Raw genomic sequence first — 19,535 nt, 5'->3', positions numbered from 1 at the left:
TCTTGGCTTGAGTCAAAATTGTCAGAAAGTGTTGTTTCTTGGCGAAAAAATGCTAAAAATAGACGCTTGTTTGCATGAGAAATCAAATAATATCTCATTTTTTTTCAAAAATTGTTCAGAAGTACAATCATTTTGTTGCCAAAAATTGCCCAAAAAAGTCTCACTTTTTCTGCAAAACTTGCAAAAATAAATCACTTTTTGTTAGTACGAGTGATTTCCAAAAAGTTTCGCTTTTTTACCGGCAAATATTTACTAAAATTGAAAATTGCCAGTTAATACCTTCTTTTGCTAAAAATGGAAAAAAATATGAATGCGAAATTAATCGAATTTGCGGACGGAATCATTTTTAAAATAGCGATTTTCTGTCTAAAAGTGGCCATTATAAAATTGTATTCAAGTTATTTGTATTTACGAGAATCCCATATGACATGTGAAGCTGAATTGTGCTGTAGGTACACTCTTATTTTCGGTTCATTGAATCCATTGCAAAGGATTTCAAACCGATTTGAGCTGTTTTCTGGGTCCTCATGCAGCAAATTTTTAAACCAAGTTGCAATTCCTACAACATTTAACCAAATGAAGCTGATCAGCTAAAATTCACTTCTAATCCTAATTTGGACATGCTGAGTCAACTAAAGGAGGTTTCAAGCCGTTTTGGAGCCACCACCCAGTGACTTTTGAAAATTCCAGATTTTCAAAAAGTGCCCTAAAAGTTTTAGATTTTTAAGCAAAGTGCTAAAAAAAACTTTCTTTTTCACTTGTACAAACAAATATCTTATCAAAAATTGTCAGTCTCGTTCTTGCGCTAAAAATGGGAAAAAATTTTTATTTTTTTTCTAAAAATAGACAAAGAAATCACGTTTTTACCATAGGTACTGCTGAAAAATCTTGCTTTTTTACTTGGAAATGCAAAAACTATCTTGCAATCAGCCAATAGCTGATGGCTTGCCTTGAATCGCCAAAATTTGCTTCAAAAAAAATTGAGAAAAAGTCTCGCTTTTTTACTGGCCTCTCCCTTTTTTTCAAGAAAAAGTATCATTTTTCCCCAAAAATTGCCTACCGGTCGTGTTTTATTTCCTAAAAATTGCGAAATAGTCTCACTTCTCTGAAAAAAATTTGGAAAAAGTATCATTTTTGTTTCCCAGTGATTGCCAAAAAGTCTTTTTTTTTTCGTATTTTCAAGTGAAATGTTCTGGTTTTTTTATTGTGATTTTTTTTACAGTGATATAATTTTCTCACATCTTGTAACTTTGTTGGTTACTGTTTTTGGACCTTTTTGGTTACCAACTTGAGTATTTTGTTTGTTTGTTTGTTTGTTTTTTTTTTTTTGAGAGAGAGAGCAAGATGAAGAATGGTGCAAAGCACAGCTCTTCAAGTGCTTCTGCAATGAAGACAGGGGTGCTCAAAGTTTTCGAGAGAATGGTGATATTGTAAAGTTCAAGTGAGATTAACTTGAAAACTACTAATGGTGCACTTTTGGAACTTTTGCCTGATCATGGATCCATAGAAGAGCTTTTTGAAGATGTCATTATGAATCAGTATTACCACCTTTTATTTTTATAATACCTATTACGATGAAAATAGTTGCACAAATTTTAAAATTAGATTAGAATCGACAGAAAGAAAAGAATACTTACTTATTATTTACCCGAAAACCACTGAAGTTAACGAACGTATTTGGCTGGTTATTCTTTATTTTTTCAGAACTTTAATTTCTAAGGTTTCTTTTACTTATTTCAAAATTTTCATAAATTCAATTTTTCCAAATCATGGCCCTACTTTCAGAAAGTTGACTGAAAGTGATGGTTGGTTACTTTTTCAGAACTTTAATTTCTCAGGTTTCTTTATGTTTCAAAATTTTCTAAAATTCAATTTTTCTAAATCTTAGCTTTACTTCTAGGTACTTCTCGAAGAAAAAACAAATTAATAATATTATCAAGTAATTCATAATTTATCGAGGTAATTGTACTCTCTAAATTTGAAACAGTCAATTTCACTGCTTAGCAGTCACGACATTTTGCCTTTTTAAAGCAGTAGTTTTTTTTACTGCAAAACAGTGAAAAATTACTGAATTGGTCAGTCAAAATGATTTTTTACTGACCAATTCAGTAATTTTTCACTGTTTTGCAGTAAAAAAAAACTACTGCTTTAAAAAGGCAAAATGTCGTGACTGCTAAGCAGTGAAATTGACTGTTTCAAATTTAGAGAGTACCTATTCACCTTTTTATTCTTTTCCAACTGGTTACACTTCTTTTCAGTGTTAGGTCACGAAGCCCTACATCTGGCTAAAATTTTCCAAGTCTCGCTTACTGCCAAAAACAGTTTTAAAAGTCTTGGCTTGTGTCAAAATTGCCAGAAAGTCTTGTTCCTTGCCAAAAAATGCTGAAAATAGATGCTTGTTTGCAAGAGAAATCAACCTATCTAATTTTTTTTTTTCAAAAATTGTTCAGAAATAGGATCTTTTTTGTTGTCAAAAATTGTCCAAAAAAGTCTCACTTTTTCTGCAAAACTTCCGCTGTCAGCGAGTACCATTTTCAGCTCTGGTACCTATAAAAAAGATCAAGAAATGAAAAATCAGCTACCAGTTGATATTTAAAAGCAGGTGAAAGCAAATGCAAAAACTATCTTGCAATCAGCGAATAGGTGATGGCTTGTTTATTTAAAACACGTCAAAATTGTCATAAAGTTCATCTTTTTCGCTACTCTTTTTTTTTGGTATTTCCATTAAAGCCGATTAGAAATAAGGATTTTATTAAGTATGTACATCCTAATGCTTATAGAAATGATATTTTGGCAGCAAATTCGAAGGAGTAACCAGCAGTTGCTTGCATCCGTGATGATTAAAAATTTGAGCATATATTCTTCAGAAATTTCTACTTGAATAAATTTATGAATTTTCAGTTTTTAGCTAATTAACGAACAGTATTTCGACATAAAGGCGATCAGCAATTACCTACTGTTTATTATTACTAAAATCGAGACTGATTTGGAATTTAATTTTTAATGTTTTTTAATTCATGTAGGTACATATGAATGATTTTATTCGGTTGAATGTTCTACGAATAAATTGCAAAAAATGCAAGAGGGCATTCAAAAGTGACGTCACACCTGTCTGGTAATTGTAGTGGTGTGAAAGCAAATATCAAAATTATCTTGGAATCAGCGAATAGCTGATGGATTGTTTTGCTAACAATAACGTAGGTATCAATAACAATATTATGCGAATAAAAGTAGTATTTTCTGGCTAAAAAACAGTAAAAATTGTCAAAAATTTTCGCATTTTACCAAATTGCTAAAAATTTTTCTTTAATAGGTACCTATAAAAATGTCAAAAATTGAGAAAAAGTTTCGCTTTTTTACTGATCATTTTGCTGAGAAAAAGTGTCATTTTTTTCCAAAAATTGCAAAATAGTCTCACTTTTCCGACAAAAATTCGGAAAAAGAAATTTGTTTGGCAGTGATGGCCAAAAAGTCCTTTTTTTGCATTTTCCAGTAAAATGTTCTGGCTTTTTTGTGATTTTTTTCTGAAGTAAAATAATTTTCTCACATTTTGTTTATTGGTTACTGGACCTTTTTGGTTACCTACTAATTTTTGGAGAGAGAGAGATAGAGAGATAACGAATGTTGCAAAGCACAGCTCTTCAAGTGCTTTTGAAATGAAAGACAGGAATGCTCATAGTTTTTGGGAAAATGGGGATATATGTATAAAGTTTAAGTAAGGTCAACTTGAAAACTATGAAGGTACTAATGGTGCACTTTTGGAACTTTCGCCAGATCATGGGCCCATGAAAGAGCCTTTTGGAGATGCCATAAAAATCAGTACCTATTACCACTTTTTTTCCAAGCACCTAAAATCAGCTACAAGGTTAAAAAATGATATTTCTCCATGGCTTTCATACTCAAAAATCTTTGAAAAAAATTTCCCGAATACAATTTTATCAGCTTGAATAGCATCAAAAAATTGATGTTGTTTTTTCGTATTTCTTGATTTAAAAAATTTCAATGATTACCAGAAAATTCTACAGTTTTTTTCTTTGAAAAAGACCGAAATTGCGCAAGCAAATTGATATTATATTTTTATTAATTTGAAACATACAGCTATTTTTAAAGAGGTTAAGTACTTAATATTATAATTTATATGCAAGAATTTTATGAACTTTTCTCATAATCTACTTTTAACAGTGTATTTAGGACGTTGGATGGAGTTCGAACTAATTTCACCCACTTCCCTTTGATTGTGAATTGTAAAATAGATGATAACATTATGTTAATTTCAGCAATTTTGACTTTTTAATGGAAAAAAATTGTATTTTTCGGTTATCGTTGGGATTTTTGAAATCGAGAGTATCAACCTACGAAAAAACATCACCCCAATTTTTCGATGCATTGATCAGCATGGAAATTTGTACATAGGTACCTACTTATTGGGGGGCATTTGGGATTATTTTTTAGAAGTTTTGAGCGTTGACGCCTTGGAGCAATATCATTTTGCAACTTTTTCAGCAATTTTTTGGTTCTCAAAAAGCTGGCAACACTGATTTTCACCACATCTTCAAAAATATCTTTTCAATTTTTTCAAAAAAGGAGATCAAAACGACCCAAGAAACTACCGTCGAATAAGCCTACTAAATGCTGCTTACAAAATACTTGCAATGATGCTAGCGAGAAGAATTTAGAGCCATGCGGAGCCAATATAAGTAATATTGGAATGCCAAAATGAATTTCAAGAGGGAAGATCGTGCATAGATGAGGTATACGTAACAAAGCTGCTGATGGAGAAGATACAAGAATATAACCTAGAAACCCACATGTGCTTTGTTGATCTGGAGAAGGCGTATGATCAAGTATGAAGGAAGAAGTTGTTCGATATCCTAAGGAAAATCAAAGTGAAGGAACAAATAGGCCTAGTACGCTTAATTGAAGAAATTTACACAGGTAATGTGATAAGAGTAAGATCTGGGAACATGTCTAAAGCAATAAAGAAGATAGGAAGAGGAGTAAGACAGGGATGCCCAATGTTGTGTAGCTTGTTCAACATCTACTTTGACTACATGATTATAAAGACTGGCTGAAAACCCAGCCAAAAAGGCTAGACATCAATATGATACCCATGTCAAAACCCTGCTATTCGCTGATGATCAGGTGGTCTTTGCTGACAACAAAGATGACTAATTGCAGAGAGCAATGCACGCATAACCTTCAGAAAGTACATAGCAGATAAATACGGAATGAGAATCTTGTCGTTAAAAACAAAGGCGATGGTCTTTGAGGGGAAAGAGTTAATACGCAGTAAAATTGTTGTAAATGGACTAGCAGTGGAACAAGTTAGAAGTTTTAAATAGTATCTCGGGTGCGAGCTATCTTATGAAGGAGAGATCGACGCACAACTTGAGATCAATATATTCCTGGGCGTAAGCGGAGCGATAAACCGAGGCATCCCTGCAAGAAAAGTCAGAGCTGAAACTCGAATAAGAATCTGCAATACGCTGGCAAGACCAATGCTGCTGTATGGAATCAAAACATGGAACATGAGAAAGGATATAAAAAACAGAGTAACCGCAGTGGAAATGAGATTCATGCGAGCCACTGCAGGATATACGAGACATGATAGGAAAAGGAATGAGACATCCTGAAGGAGCTAGAAGCAGAGCCAATCATTAGACGGGTGAAAGATTACAGAAAGAAAAATGGCGAAGGCACGTTGATAGAATGCCTGACTAACGGTCCCCTCGAAAAGTCAAAGAATTACACTCCAACTGGCAGGAGGGCAGGAGGAGCAGAGGAAGACCGGAGAAAAAACTTGTTGACACATCGGCGAGCAATTCTTCTACAGTATCCCAGATGGGCTGAACAGCTCACCAGGTCAAAGTTCAATGATGATGATGCATGTTGCCGACTCCTAGATGCAAAAAGCTCGGCGATTTGAAATTGAATGATTTCAAAGTAAGGTTTTTTTCTATTCGGAGGTAATTCTCAAAAAAAGTTTAAATTTCAGTACTAAAATTTTTCAAAAATGAAAACCTTTTTTTGATTTTTTTTCAAAAGGGACTTGATTGTAGGAATACCCAGGACCCCTAAAATGACTTCAGGCCCAAGTCATCCTCAAAGGGGGCGGGGGCAAGGGCTTAAAAAAAATCGGTGTCACATGTTGGAAAAAAAGGCTGTTCACTACTTTTGGGTAGGTATAGGTATAATTGGAGCAGTTATTGGTAGCTTTAGCTCACAAAAAGGTCATCAAGTAGGTACCAGGTACCTTTAATGGGAGTATTCGAACACAATAGGGTAGGTATTTTCCTTCGCCGCGCGCCGTGGACAAAAAAATCACGATAGCCACGACGAAATACCAAACTGTACTATCCACGACGTAAGAAAAAAAGAACTAAAATTTGTTTTACTTACTGGTAATAGAATCAATAATTTTTCAATTTTCAAAGTTGTGGTCATCAAATACTTACCATTTGAATATTTTCTTTTTTTCAAGGAAAAAAAATGTCTCTTTTAAACGTGAGAATGATAAGCCACGGCGATGGATCTGAAAAATGGTAATCTGTACAATTTTCACAGATTACCATTCGGAGAAGGGGTTACTGTATTTCCTTGATGGTTGTGAAATGGGCACAGCACTGCTATCACTGAAACAATACAGTGTAGCCTTTTCACCGCAAAAAAAGTCGAATAGGAGAGCCAGGAAAAAATAAACAAAAATTGGCCACGGCGATGGACAAAAAACTGATTACATCACTTTATGACCTCGGTTTCAGGGTATTAAGTATCATTCCAAAAATTTGTATCAGTTCTGTCATTTACTCTCATATCATAATAATATGTACCATTTTTTTTTTTTTTTTTTTTTTTTCAGAAAAAGTGATAGTGTAATTCATTTCTTAAGATGAAGTTAAAAAATTCAAGTCATTACAGGCCACGACGATGGAGTTTTCAGGGTTGGGGGGACTTGACCCATTGTGGAGGGGGGGGGGGTTGGGGGACGGTAAACTATATGCACGTGACCCCTGAGTTGGTATCTACACAATACCACTGAAAAAAATTTCAATTGTCAATAGTATTCAAGTAAACCACCCAATACACGATTTTTAAACTTTTTTTGAGAATTACCCTCGGAAAGATGCACTTATGACTTATCACAGGTGAAATTCTTTTTGATGGTAATAATCTCATGGCTTGACAATTGACTTCTGCACACCAGGGATGACTTCAACATCGTACAAGTCTATCAGTTGAAGAAATGCATCTACCTACCCATGTTGAGAATGACTCATAATTTAATTAATTGTAATCTCCTTCTGTCGTATTTGCTGGAGCTATCCTTATTCACTATACTGGATAAATCAAGTACGAGATACGACAGTTGTAAAATTTCGAAAAATCACGTTCAAGTTATTCTTCGCCTGAAGAAAAACGAAAAAAAGACTACACTTGATGACAATGTAAAATAAAGATACCCCCACGAAGAACGTTGTAGGTACTCGCACATCTCCATTTATACACGTAGTATAATATTCTCGTAGGTATGTAAAATGCGAAAATACGAGAGTATTATCATCGTTATGTCTTTTAGAGAACCCCCATACCATACATCGCATTCACATCGTCGTCGTCGGCTTGCGAGCGAAGAATAAGTACACATAAGGACGACTCTACATACGTACGACAACGATGCGAAGAGCATATGTTACATGCACATTCGTGTGTTAATTATAAAACAATTGCGAACTGCGGCTTACGCTAGTTATCTGTTAATGGCAAAAGTTGAGAAACTTTCATTTGAAACGATTGTTTAGAAAAATGAAGACGCTGTGCGCCGCGTGCTCCTGACATGGCGTACTTGAAAGCAGAAAGTATTGTAGTGTAGAGGAGATGTACGATGAGTACATTACGTACGTCTCTACATACGACTAAAAGTGTCTGGGACTGAGATCTAGATTTTTTTTTTTTTTTGTGTAAAATACTTACACTTGTGCGAGCTTATATGTATTTCTTGGCATGCGAAAGTTGTGATTCTACCCCTCGTTTGTTTGCGTAAACTGGGCTGTAACGTAACTTCATTATTTCTTGGCTGCGTATTTTTTCACATTTAAAAGCACACCTGTCTACCTGCTGCGTACAATACGCACGTTGATGGTATTAAGAAGATTGATATTTTAATTTAAAACGCCCGCACCCTCCTGGGCACCCGGTAGCGTTGTCGGAAAAAAGGAAACCACTGCGTCCACATGCCGGAAACGTTAACCAGGATGAATACCGTTCTGTAAACGGAATTCGCGAGGCGAGAGTGAAACTATTTGCACATTCTCATGCTTGCCATATGTAGGTACTACGTCTTTCTTGACCAAAACTAAACCACCCTTGCCCTTGCCCTCGCGTATGGATGTTGAAAAATACCTCCCCGAAGGAAAACCGCACCCTCGAACGAACTCGAGGTGATTTTTGTACTGTGTACAAAACGCCCTATGGTGTGTGTGCTTGTGCTAATACGAGTAGACCGCAGGACCGCAGAAGCATCGGTGATTATGGCAACTTTGGTCGCTTCTTTGATGTGCTTATATTTTTAGTCGCCTCCAGTGTATTAAATGCGGCGATTCTTTTACGTATAGTTCCGGATAGAAAAGTTTTACTTCCGGTGGTGCGATTGTAGTTTTATGTGTACTTTGTGGAATGAACGTATCCGGCCGATGGCCGAGAAAGATTAATTGATGAATTTTTAACTCTCGATTAATTTTAATGTACGAGTAGTTTGTGTGTTTTTACTTTGATGTTCTTGGATGCGGTCGTGTTGAAGGGTTAAGAGGTTTCCAGTGGAATGGAAGTGGCGTATTTAGTTTGGGAACTAGTTTTTTTCTTTTTTTTTTGGTAGGGGGTTTTTGTGCGGACTTTTGAGAATGTGTTTTGCAACTATTATTGGGTTGTGAAGGGTTGGAGCAGTTCAATGAACAGTGTTTTGATTAGGCCAATTAGCGGAGAATTTGAAACATGATTGATTTGGATTTGAATTTTTCCAAGTTTTTATATGAATGCTTGAATTGTGATTGTAATTTTTCGTTTCTTTCTTTCTTTCTTTCTCTTTTTTTTTGGGGGGGGGGGGTGGGGGCTTTATGTCAATGTGAATTTGTGATGAAAAATCAAACATTTTTCGAATTAATAATTCACAAATTTTAAATCAGAATCTAAGGAATTACCGGATTAATTTTTTAATTATGCGAAATTATTGTGTGTTTGAACTTGGAAAAATTATTTATAAACGCAATCAATGTGCAAAAGGCAGAAATTCTCTTGAAATCATCTAATCCGGATTGCGTCAGTTTCTTACTGTCATGTAAAATCCGTGGAATGGCAGCAGAAATTTCCCTCATTCAACGCGATTGTTTTTAGAATAGGTAGTTCGCATTAATCATGCCGAAACATCGAAAGGTATATCTACAGTAGGTACATTATAATTTCTGAAACTGGGGAAATATTTTGAAAGCTGGATTGGTACCAATTTTTGGACTAGAATTGCCATAATTTCAAAAATTGGAGAAAATAGTCAAAAACTTATGAAATTTTTTCGTTGTTTTTTTTTTGAAATTTCCAATAATGACTAAAAAAATTGGCACCACTGCGTTCTAAAATATTTCTCCAGTTTCAGGAATCTGGCGAGTTTATCACTAGGCATCATTTCAAGGTTACCTACATAACAGAAAAAAAAAGAAAATCTAAAAAAAAATTTTCAAGTCGGGTCGGAAAAGGTGCAGGTGATGAGGGGGGAGGGCTTTGTATTAATGTGATTTTGTGATGAAAAATCGAACATTTTTCGAATCAAGAATTCGAAAATTTAAAATGAGAAACTAAGGAATTGTTGGATTTATTTTCACATTAGATAATATGTGAAATTTTGTGTATGAAATTGTAAAAATGATTTAGAAGCAATCAATCAGCAAACAGCAGAAATTCTCTTGCAAACAGGGAATAGCTTGTTCGGTATAGGTAATTACTTAATTACGTTACTTGAAGCTACATACATTGCGTGGATTTTTCGTGTGCTTTTTTTTCATACGGGTAGATACAAGGTTCTGTCTTCACAAAACACTTCAGAAGAGTTCTCTTCTAATTCTGGAAACATTTATGCTTATTTGTAACAATGCTCAAAGGGGTTATTTTTTGGGCGTATCAGAAGCAAATGCTCGAACTGAAAATTTATACTTTTTAACCAAATAATTTTACTTTTCATGATTGAAAGTACGTTTCTCGTAATTTAACTTGAAAATCTAGGGAAGAGCAGCACACGTTAGGGTGGATTGTCCTTAAAAAGTCAGCAGATTTTGACCAAATTTAGCAAAAACCTCCACTTCGAGTTGAAAGCCACATAGAAAATATTTCAGCTCCGGAAGTGTCCTTGGAGGGGAGAAATGAACTTTCAAAGAGGAGGCATTTCTGAAAAAAAAAATCGTGTTTTTCACTCCTGCTGTCTCTACCCAACGTGTTTATTCGTGTTTTGAAAATTTTTCGTACAGATTTTTCGCATTAATCATGCCAGAACATCGAGGGGTATAATTTTTGGAACTGGGGAAATATTTTGGAGGGGAGTGATACCTACTTGTGGAGCGTTATCCCCAATTTCAAAGATTCGAGAAACAAGTCAAAAACTTACAAAATTGTTTTCGTCTTGATTGAAATTTGCAATAATGACTACAAAATTGGCACCACTGCGTTCTAAAATATTTCTCCTTTAATTTCTCCAGTTTCAGGAATCATATATTTCGATGTTTTGGCTTGATCAGTGCGAAATACTGGAGAAGAACAAAATTTCCATAACGCGAATTTATCCAAAAATAAGCGCAATTTGCAAATTTTCATCAGGTCAGTAGAACCCTAAAAGTCCCAAAACAGGTTGGGTAGCGACAGAAGTGAAAGGAAATAATCAAAACCCGATTAAAAACAGAAATTTGTAACAAATTGATATCATAATGGTCATGTTGGGACAACTCGACAAGAGACAAGATAATATTGAGAATGTATTCGAAATATTTTCAATTTTGTTCTCATCTTTTTGGTCTTTCAAGATTGGGAAATCAGTTTTAATGAAACTGGTGTAATTAATGTTCATCCCATTTGCGTTGCCACAACTGGGTGGTTTGTTTCGCAAGTCTATTTTTGACTTCTTTATACCTAGGTTAGTCTTACCATACCATACAAGAGAGTATAATAAGTGAATTTCTTCGGTTTAATCTTGTAAATTACTGGGTGATTATTCAAATGATGTTCCCTAGTTTGTATGTCTTTTCCAGCAAATTAAGTTACTTACTGTTTTGAAAATGTTGAAACAGGAAATAATTTGGAAGCTGTTCCAAAAAATAGTCAAAAACTTATGAAATTTTTTTGTTTTTTTTCTGGAATTTTCAATAATGATTAAGAAATTGGCACCATTTTGTGCCATTGCTTTTCTTTTCTGATTGAAATTACTTATCTCGAAATTTAATTTGAAAATCTAGGGAAGAGCAATATACGTTATGGTGGATTGTCCATAAAAAGTCGGCAGATTTTTACCAAACTTGACGAAAACTTTCACTTTGAGTTTGAAGGCCACACAGAATATATTTTAGCTCCGGAGGTGCCTTTTGAGGGGGAAAATGGGCATTCAAAGAGGAGGCATTTTTGAAAAAAATCGTATTTTTTTTACTCCTGTCGCTACCCAACCTGTTTATTCGTGTTTCGAAAATTTTTCTTATAGAATACTTGGCATTCATCGTGTCAAAACATCGAAAGGTATAATTTCCGGAACTGGGGAAATATTTTGGAAGGGACTGATACCAATTTTTGGATCCTTATTGCCAATTTCAAAAATTCCAGAAAATAGTCAAAAACTTACGAAATTGTTTCGTTTTTCTTCTCCAGTTTTAGAAATGATATACAAATTCAATGTTCTGGCTATAAAACATGCGGAATATTCGAGAAGAACAAAATTTTCATTACACGAATTCATCCAAAAATAAGCAATTTGCAAATGTTTATCAGCTCGATAGGACCCTAAAAATCCCAAAACAGGTTGGGTACCGACAGCTAGGAGTGAAAAAAACCACGATTTTTTTCAAAAATGCCCTCTATTTGAGAACTTATTTCTCACCTGTAAAGGCACCGTCCAAAACTAAAATGTTTTCTAAGTAATTTTCAACTAAAAATAAAAGTCTTTGCTGAATTTTGTCAAAATTTGCTGACTTTTTTTTTGGGCGATCAAACGCTAATTTAGGTATTGATTGACGAGACGCTGTTGTACTCGTAGATAAGTGAAGAAATATGCTTCCGCATGAATCATTATACCACCCAGTAGGTGTTTGAGTACATATTATTAACAAGTTTGGAAACCCCTGCTTTCTAAAAGCGCAAATGATTTGAGAAAAACTCAAACAGTGGATAGCTAAGTGGTGAATATGAAATAAGATTGATTTGGATTTAAGTTTTCAAAGTTCTTATGAATGTACTTACCTAGGTACTTGAATTGTGATTGCAATTTTTCCTTGTTTTTTTTCTTTTTTTTGGGAGTGGGTGGAGGTGAGGGTGGGCTTCATGTTGATGTGATTTTGCGATGAAAAATCGAACATTTCTTGAATCAAGAATTCGAAAAATCAAAATGAGAAACTAAAGAATTATTGGATTTATTTTTGCATTACGTATCTACCTACATATGTGATATTAATGTGTAAGAAATTGGAAAAATGATTTAGAAGAAAATCAATCAGCAAAAAGCAGAAATTCTCTTGCAATCAGGGAATGGCTTGTTTGGTAAGAGATATTTTCGATACTTTTGTCGCATACTTATGTCTTCACAAAACACTTCAAAAGAGTTCTCTTCTAGATCTGGAAACATTTATGCTCGTAACAATGCTCAAAGGGGCTATTTTCCGGATATTTTCTGAAAAAAAAAAAAAAAATATCAAAATTGGCTAGGTATATGTAGTTTATCCGGCGTATAAGAAGCAAACGCTCGAACTGAAAAATTTCTATTTTATAGCCAAATAATTTTACTTTTTATTGAAAATTTGAGATGCATTACCACTTGCAATATTAGATGTAAAACAGATTTTTAAAATCATTTTCCATTTTTACAGCCATAGGATAGATGGGGAAGTGTGAGAAAAGAAAAACTTGAGCAACATGCAAACTTCAAGTTAACAAATAAACATGAAATTATTCGGGTACATATATGAAACAGAAACATAATGACATTCAATAACAAATTCTTGTTGTGACTGCTGTTTTTTTCTCCTTCTTTTCTTTGTTAAGTATGATTTTTTTCTCGGCCAGAAAAAGCAGAAACTCTTTTGCAATTAGCGAATGGCTTGTTTCAATTGGTATCATTTCATTTGGGGTGTTTCCGATCCGACACCCCCCCTCCCCACTATAACAGTACGAAATTGTGTTCATTACAAAACACTTGGCAAAAGTTTCGTTCTAGTTCTACAAACATTCTTAATTATAAGGTTCGAAGAGGTTATTATTTAAATTTTTGCGAGGAAAACTGCGAAATAAATGATTAATTTTTGAAGACATTTTGCTCATCCCAGTCCTTTTCAATCAACTGATCAGCCCTCTTGAAAAATTCTAGACAAAATTTCATATTTATAGGGATGCGAAGCGCCACTTTCTACTTATCATGGTTCTTGAGTGACGTCGGATTGAAATTACTGAATAATTATCGAAAAAAATATATTTCTAGCATGAGCACCAAAACTTCGCCTCTGCCATTTTGCAACCTGGCAAACACTCTGTATGAACTCAAGATGGATTGCCTGTGTCATTCGTGAAAGGTGGTTCTTTTTTGTGGTAATTTCGACGTTTGAATAAAGTGAAGATATTTATTATTATCCTGTATTGCAGAACTTGTTTCTATTTTTCTCAAATTTCATCATTTTTTTTTTTTTTTTTTTTTTTGGGAGAGGGATTGAAGGTAAATAAAGAAATATGCTTTCGCATGAATCAGTACACCTTCCAGTAGATGTTTGAGTACTTATTGCTAACAAGTTTGGGAACCCCTCCTTTCTAAAAGCGCAAAAAATTATGAAAAGTGCAAACACTTCAAGAAAAATGCAAACAGTCAATAGCCAAGCGCTGAATACGAAACAATATTGCTTTGGATTTAGTTAAATTGTAAAAATTCTTATGAATATTGAATACATAATATGTATGTACTTACTTGAATTGTGATTGCAATTTTTTCTTTTTTATTTCTTCATTTCCTTCTTTTTTTAGTGATGGTGGTGGGAGGAGGGGATTTATGTTAATGTGAATTTGTGATGAAAAATCCAACATTTTTTGAATTAAAGAGTTTGAAAATTCAAAATGAGAATCTAAAAGATTATTGGATCTATTTTCGCAAATCGCATTATGTGAAAGTGTGTGTTTGAAATTGGAAAAATGATTTATAAGCAATAAATCAGCAAAAAGCAGAAATTCTCTTGCAATGTGGGAATGACATTGGTACCTATACTTACTATCATTCAGGGCCTGAAAGCATCACTTTCTACCTATTACAGTTCTTGAATGACTTGAGGTTGAAAATGCTGCTGAGCAACATCGAATAGAACATATTTTTTTCGAATTTTTTGGATAATATTCGTGTTTCTTGAGCTTTGAAAACACAAAAAAAATACTAAAAAAAGAATCAAAATCCGATTAAAAGCAGAAATTTGTAACAAAGTGATATCATAATAGTCCTGTTGGGACAACTCGACAAGAGACGAGATATTGAGAATGTATTCGAAATATTTTAAATTTTGTTCTCATCTTTTTGGTCTTTCAAGATTGGGAAAACAGTTTTAATGAAACTGGTGTTAATAATGTTTTCATATCATTTGCGTTGCCACAACTGGATGGTTTGTTTTGCAAGTTCATCTTTGACTTCTTTATAGGTTAGTCTCACGTCTCACCATAGGAAAGTTAGGTGTAATTAGTGAACTTCTTATGTTATAGGTTCAACCTTGTAAATTATTGGGTAATTCAAGCTATGTTCCCTAGTTTGTAAGTGTGTCTTCTCCAGCAAATTAGATTACTTACTATTTTGAAAATCTTGAAACCATTCTTCGAACGCCATAAAGTTCAGCAGGCTCCCATTTGGCCCCAATTATACCTAGGAAGCTAATTTTTTTTTCAATAGAAAGCTCTCGACGAGTACTTGATGTGAAAAATATAGCAAAGCCCAAATTTTGAATTTAAGGGCCCCAAGTTTAGGGAAAAGAGAGCTAAAATCAACATAAACAATTTTTGGAAATTATGTTTTCTTCCAAATTGCATTTTGAACCGAATTCCAAAATTTGAACCGATTTGGTCCCATACAAGGGGAGATATGGCCCAAAAACCAATTTTTGGGCCCCCTCCTCTAAATTTATGAAAACTGAACCGATTTTGCTCATTTTTTTTCAAAATTTTCCTTACAATGCGTAGATATGTTATAAAACATTTTGAATTAAAAATTTTTTAGTTTAAGCATTTATAAGCAATCAATCAGTAAACAGCTGAAATTCTCTTGCAATCAGCGAATGGCTTGTTGGTAAGTATAGGTTCGCTTGTATCTGTCCAGCGGGTTTTTTTCATACGGGTACAAGGTTGTGTCTTCACAAAACACTTCACAAGAGTTCTCTTCTAGTTCTGGAAAAATTCATAATGATACTCAAAGGGGTTATTTTTTGAAAAATTGAATTTTTTGCACATTATTCGTGTTTTTTAGAGCTTTAACAATATGGGAAAATTGAAAAGACAGAATCAAAATTCGATTAAAAACAGAATTCCACAATAGACGAGAAATTCGATTTTTTTAAATTGGTACTTATTCGAAATATTTTCAATTTTGTTCCGATCTTTTGGTGCCATTGCTTTTATTTTCTGATTGAAATTACTTATCTCGTAATTTAATTTTAAAATCTAGAGTAGAGCAGTCTCAAAGAGGAGGAATCTTTGAACAAAAATCGTGTTTTTTTCACTCCTGTCGCTACCCAACCTGTTTATTCGTGTTTTGAAAATTTTTCTTACAGAATATCTCGCATTAATCATGCTAAAACATCGAAAAGTATGATTTCTGGAACTGGAGAAATATTTTGGAAGGGAGTGACACCAATTTTTTGATCGTTATTAAAAGATTTCTTCAGTTTCAGGAATGATATATTCGATATTTTGATTTAATCAGTGCAAAATATTGGAGAAGAAAAAAATTTTCATGACACGAATTTATCCAAAAGTAAGCAATTTGCAAATTTTTATCAGCTCATGTACTCTTAGAATCCTAAAAGTCCCAAAACAGGTTGGGTAGCGATACAGGAGTGAAAACCCACGAATTGGATTTATTTTCGAAAATCGCATTATGTGAAATTGTGTGTTTGAAATTGGAAAAATGATTTTTAAGCAATCAATCAGCAAAAAGCAGAAATTCTCTTGCAATGTAATACCTTAGTTCAAATATTTATTTTAAATTTACATTTAGCGTATCGATGCACCCTATGTTGATCACAAACATGAAATTAATCGGCTACTAAGCAGAAACTTTTCAGTTAGAGCGTTATGCCTATTCCTATAGCTTTTCAAAACATTTTTTTCAGATTGTAGCGCCACATTTCATTGGCTATAAAATGTGTTGGCGTTCCTTTTATTGTAAACTCGTACATCGCGATCAAACACAAATTAAAAATTGGTTAGTAAATTACCATACCATAGGAGACTTATAATAAGTGAACTTCTTAGGTTCAATCTTGTAAATTACTGAGTAATTTAAGGGATTAGTTTGAGAGTATAATATGTTTTTTCCTGCAAATTAAGTTACCTACTTCCTGTTTTGGAAATGTTGAAACCTTTCTTGGAACGCTCGGTTCACATCCAGATTTTTTCCAAAATATTTCCCCAACTCGACTTTGTTATCTTTGAGTGTGTTTTTATGACTGGCACATATTATTGTAGGGAATAAAAATAAATAGAAAAATCTGCTTACTTTCTGCACAGAATGACATTCAATACTTAACAAATGTCATGTTGTGATTGATATTTTTTTTCTTCGTTTCTTTGTTATGATTTTTTTTCTAGGCTTGAAAAAGCAGAAGCTCTGTTGTAATTAGCGAATGTTTCATAGGTATTAAGTGTGAATCTTTAATATTCTCTGTTTTTTTTTCATAAAGGTACAAAATATGTGTCCTCATAAAACACTTGGAAAGAGTTTAGTTCTGTTCAAAGAGGTCATTTTTTAAATTTTTGCGAGGAAAACTGCGAAAATGATCAACTTTTGAAGCCATTTTTTTCAGATGTTTCATCTTATGCTCATCGCAGTCCTTTTCAATCAACTGCGTGATCAGCCCTCTTGAAAAATTCTGGTCAAAATTTCATTCAGGGCCGCGAAGCGACACTTTCTACCAATCATAGTTCTTGAGTGACGACGTCCGATTGAGACTGCTAAACAACACCAAAAAAAGAAATATTTCTCGGATGAGCATCATAAGTTCTCCTCTGCCGTTTTAAAACCTGAGACAAACACTCATTTATGGATTCGAGATGGGTTGCCTGTGTCACTGGTGAAAGGGGGTTATTTTTTGGCCGGACACCCTGTTCATGTCATTCTTTTTTGTGATGATTTTGACATTTGGATAAAGTGAAGATATTAATTGGTATTTATCGACATGGTAGATCTTTAAAAAAAAACCTTCATTTTGAGTTTGAAGTCATTCACTGTTGGAAAAAATTTTGGCGTCGGAGTGTCCTTGGAAGTTGGGGGGGGGATATGCCTCCTCAAAGAGAGGGCATTTTCAAAATAATTCTGGTTTTTTCGCTCTGGGCCCCATCCAACTTGTTTTAGGGAAAATGAACCAATCTCTAAAGATAATATTTCAAGTTCTACGTTGACGTGGGTCATTGTCATCAAAATCCAAGATCACTTTTAGAGTTATACTAAAGATTGAAAATTTTACAAATCGCTTATTATTGAAAAAAAATCGTGTTTTGAAAATTTTTCTTCTCGAATATTTTGCATTAATGAAGCCTAAACATGGAAAAATATGATTTCTGAAACTGGGAAAGTATTTTAGAACACACTGATGCTATTTTTTTGATAATTGAGTATTGCCTATTTCGAATAGGTATGTAATTAACAAAATATCACGAGGTCTTGGGTATTTTGAAGGGGGGGGGGTATTTTTAATAACAGGCAATAATGACCAGAAAATTGCCACCAGGGCGTTCTAAAATATCTCTTCAGTTTCGGAAATGATACCTATCCCTGTGTTGACTTGATTAATGTGAAATATTTGAGAGGAAACAATTTCAAAACACGAATTGATTCATAAATGATGAGTGATTTGCAATATTTTTCAACAACTGAGAAGAACCCTGAAAGTGGCTATGGATTTTGATGGCAATGGTCTAGGTCGACGAAGAATTTCAAATACTTTATTTTGAAACTGCGCCATTTTTTCCAAAGTAGGTTGAATAGGGACTATAGTGAAAAAAACACGATTTTTCCGAAAATGCTACTTCTTTGAGGACCCATAATCCCATATCTCCTCTCCAGAGGCACCTCCGGTACCAACATTTTTTATGTAAGACTTTCAACTCAAAAGGTCTTTATTGAATTTTTGTCGAAATCTTTCACTTTTTTTTGTTATCCGCCTTAGTTTGTGCACAGAATATGTGAAATTTTGCATGATATTCTTACACATCTGCATCGCAACAATGCTCAAATATCTATCGAACTCTTAAAAAAATCACAAAAAATTGATTCCAGTCATCAACATTGAAACTTGTATAAAAATTACTGTAAATTATGTTGAAAAAAAATATCAGAAATTCTGACAAATTTTGCACAATTCCCCTAAAATTGCGCTGAAACTGGTTAAAGTGACGAAGTGATTTGAATACAACTGAAAATGACTTAGAAATTGACATGTCTCAGAATTTTAGAAAAATTTCTTGATAATTATTTGATCAAATAACATCAGATGGGGATGAAATTAGAAAAAAATTTCATGAAGTACATTGTATTTTAAAAACTGTAAAATGGGCATGAAAATGATGTAAAATTGTACAAAATTTATGAAATCTCCATAAAGTGGGATGGGGGTGATGAAGTTGATAACAAATGCGCTTGAAACATCATTCAAAATTGATTCAAGTTGCCTATCTTAAAATTTAAGTAAAATGTTGCAAAAATTGAAAGTATAGTATCGTCTGATGAAGAGAACAAGGAGCAAAAAATGATTCGTGAACGTGATTCATGGCTCATTCTTGAATGTTATGAATCGCGAATCATAGCCATAGTCTTGAAAAATTATACAACAGACGGTTCGTGAATCTCGTTTGCAAAACTGATTCGAATCACGAATCAAACACGATATTCTTGTTCCAAATCATGAAAAACCCAGAGCTTTGGTTTTTTTTTTTACTAATACATACTCAGTATATTTTCAGTCGTCCCATAAGGAGAACAAAGTTGAGTGACATTTTTTGTTTTATTGTGGCCCTTTTGTTATGCTAAGTACATAGGTACTATGAAAATTACTGAATCAAAGACCGTG

General features: G+C 33.8%; 1 protein-coding gene across 1 annotated transcript in view; it reads left to right on the top strand.

Moving 5' to 3' along the window:
• The window catches only part of LOC135841264 (nephrin-like), a 1,354,679-nt gene that overhangs the window by 733,350 nt on the left and 601,794 nt on the right, over positions 1-19,535 (top strand). The gene's annotated exons all lie outside the window — the stretch shown is intronic.

The sequence above is a fragment of the Planococcus citri genome, chromosome 3, assembly GCF_950023065.1.
Source record: "Planococcus citri chromosome 3, ihPlaCitr1.1, whole genome shotgun sequence".
In the NCBI taxonomy this organism is placed as follows: Eukaryota; Metazoa; Arthropoda; class Insecta; order Hemiptera; family Pseudococcidae; genus Planococcus; species Planococcus citri.
The sequence above is the reverse complement of the archived record's forward strand: the minus strand, read 5'-3'. Positions and strand labels throughout refer to the sequence as shown.